This window comes from Agelaius phoeniceus, chromosome 13, assembly GCF_051311805.1.
Source record: "Agelaius phoeniceus isolate bAgePho1 chromosome 13, bAgePho1.hap1, whole genome shotgun sequence".
NCBI classification, from domain to species: Eukaryota; Metazoa; Chordata; class Aves; order Passeriformes; family Icteridae; genus Agelaius; species Agelaius phoeniceus.
Window position 1 is genome coordinate 187,482 of NC_135277.1, and position 3,462 is coordinate 190,943.

The window sequence follows — 3,462 nt, forward strand, 5'->3', positions numbered from 1 at the left end:
CGCGCGACCCGTCCGCCCCGCCGTTACCGGGGAGACGGTGGGGGGGGGCCGGCCCGGCGGGATGGCGCCGAGAGCGCCCCGGAGCGCCGCTCGGCCTCGCCGCCAGGGCTCAGGAGACACAAAGAGCCTCGCGCCTTCCGTCCGCGGAGCTCGCTCGAGGGCGAATGCATCGATCTCTCGCACATGGCGGGCCAGGGGCCGGCGGAGGTCCGGACCGGGTACCGGGTTCGGGCCGAGAAATGTCCGCACGGTGCCCTCCTGATCCCCTTTCTTCTCAGGTACAAAACAGCCCCGTGCTCGGGCTCCCGCACGGACCGAGCATCGCGTACCCCGAACAGCCACCATCGGGTACGTCCTTTCTTGGATATCACGGGAGAGTGAAATCCTATTAATTTCCCTGTGTTTATATGACTAAACGGTTATCGAAGAAGCCTTGCGCATAATTGGGACTGTATTGTTTGTCTTTCCAGCATTCACCTTCTTGCCTAATAAACAGTGAGTTCGAATAGCGTAATTTAAATCTACTTTTGCAAGTTCTGTTTTTTATTTCTGCACCTCTCTATATTTTATAGATGAAAATTCTGTAAATTTTATTTTAAGATTTGTTGTAGAACCAAAACCACAGAATCGGAAAAAATGGTACCTGACCTGAAAGAAACTCTTATTATGCAACGTTATAGATAAAAGGTTGTATATAGTGAAACACTGTAAATATGAGTATGTTACAAATTTTGTGTGTAATGTGAAATCTAAGTTAGCACATGCATGTTAAGAACATTAAAAAGGCTAAAAATATTTGCAATTGCTACACAGGACGGATGCTTTAGTGGCTGATTGTTCAAATCCAAGAAGATGCTCCTTTGTATATTAGAAGATACTCTAGCATGTATATTAAGCTGTATTATTGAAATGGTTTTTCTTTAGAAGTGTTAACAGTTACCTTACAAAATTCACAGCGGATAATGAAGACTAGAAACAGCAAATGTGCCAGTCACTTTCTCAAAATTCCTTTCAAATTCTTGAAAACTTTGATTACAAACCTAATTTGTCTGAGGATTTGTTTCTGGAAGACTAGGAGAGGAGTTACCAGCCTACATAGATCGCTAAAGGCTGTGGGATTGACAGGGGGTAGCACGGTCGGGACGGATGGAGACGAGAGATCTCTGCAGCCAGGGCGTGGAACTTGTGGTTTATTGCAAAAGGCCTGGGTGCAGGGCCCTGCTGGGAGCTGCCAGCCACAGCTCGAGAAAGCCCGAGAGAAAAGAAGAGGAGAGCGCAAGAGATTCAAAGAGGGTAAGAGAGTAAAAGGCGAGAGCTCAGAAACAAGAAGCAAGAGTAACAGGTAAGAGCTAAGAGCATAGCAAAGTAAGTAAGTTCCCGTTACAATACAATAAATCATCTTCTGTGTTAAATATTCTAATTCTCACTAACCAATCTAGTACAACATACAAATCCTATGGCATTTCCATACAACTTAGAAGAATCACCACATTACCATACTGTGCTACATTTTAAACCCTAAAAACTACTCTTTACACCCCTTCTGCCAAGCTGGCAGGGTCTGCTCAGACCCTTAGACCTGCCTGCAAGCAGTCTTGTTTCATCAAAAGAAGATTGCCTTCAGCCGGCCACACCGTTGTTTTCCCGTTGTTCAGTAACTAAGAGATCTCAAAGCTTGCTTTCATTTCAATCTCACTTATAGTTTCCATATTCTCAAAATCTTTTGCCAAGCAATCATATTTGTAAGGCTTTCCTGTTTCATCTTCCCTAACAAAAGACAAGGTGCCTAACATTGATCTGATACCTTATGTCAGAGCAACAGGACATAAGCGGCAGAATAACAACTTTAGTATAGTAAGTCGTATCTATATGGGATTCTCATAGGCAAACTAGGGAAGCATAGAGGTGATGAAGTTTCAATAAGGTAAGGAAAAAACTTGTTTGGTATTCATCCTCAGAAAGTAATAATCCTCAGTTCAAAACAAGTACATTTAAGTGAGAGTTCAAACATTAGCGTGCTGTTCCTAGTCCACTGTTTTCTTTAATCACTTTTGTCACAAAATAAGTACACTTATTAATCCACAAGCAATCTGAAATTGAGAGGTTCTAGAAGTACTAGAAGGAAGATTTTTTAAATGGTCTGGAAAATGGACAAAGTACAATGCAGGTAAGAAAAATTTTATATAAAATTAAATAACTGACTGCACAAATTCAGGACACTGCTGCTGGGCTGTATGGTATTTCTGCAAAATAAAGCAATGGGGACCATAGTGCCTCACAAACTGAGTCAGTGTCTGCTGCCACAAAAAAAAAAAAAAAGGAGCAAACAGTAAGCATTATACTTGTGTGTAATATGCAGACCTTAGATGCATGCAGTAATTCTTGTACTCTCCACTGGCATGGCCTAAGCTAAGCCCTGCATCTAGTGAGAAGACAGCAAAAGAGTTGGCTATCCTAATATTCTCCAGATAGAAAAAAAGTTGATGGCAAATAATTTGTTTCTTAATAATATTCACTGTTTAGAGGACAACTGAATTTGCTTTCATGAACTGCAAGTAGGTGTAAATTAAGGACTAAACAGAAATAAGCAAAAATATTTGAAAAGTGAGCCTAAAGAAGTTATAAAATTTATGTAATTTCTAACATTTAAGTTGGGTTTTTTTTTAAGTAAAACAAATGGTATAGTTGATCTTGGTCTGAAATGGGAAGTTGAACTACATTATCTCCAGAATCTCCTTCCAGTCTTGTTTTTTTGCAATTCAGTACTTTTATATGAACCAGAATAGGACAAAATTGAAAACTCAGTCCAGGTGGACAAATTTGTAAATGCCAAATCTGTGTGTGTTTTAAAGCTGACTGCCCATTATTTGTGTCAAATTTGTAATCCCCTTTTTCCCAGCTTTATTATGCTATGAAAATAAATGCTCTGCTTTCTTTATAATATACATGTCTTCATTTAAGTATTTTTCCTCAGCAGATAGCCTTTTTTTTGAGTCTAATTATAAACTATGAACAAGGCATGACTACCTTTGTCTAAGAAAGAATAAAAGAGCAAAATTAATCTTTGCTTCCTTTTGCTTCAAACAAAACATGTCCAACACCAGACTTCCAATGAATGAAAGTATGGCGACTGTCTGATTTTTCATATTTGGAGGATTTTCCCAAATTTCTTGTATCTTACAGAATTTGCAATAGCAAGCTGACGCTGTAGTTGATTTTCATCCAAAAGCTCCTTTCCAATGCAAACCACTAAATATGGGAGCCAATAAGCAGGACTGCTATTCCTCATTCTCATTTCTTGCACTTTGAATCTGGTTCTCCATGTCCCAATGCATCCCCAAGCCTCATCTTCAAAACTGGACAGTGTTCCTAGAAAAAGGACCAAATTCCAGATCCTGATTTCAAATGAGAATTAGTTACAACAAACGAAGATACTCAGCAAGATAGCTAAGCTTGCAGAAG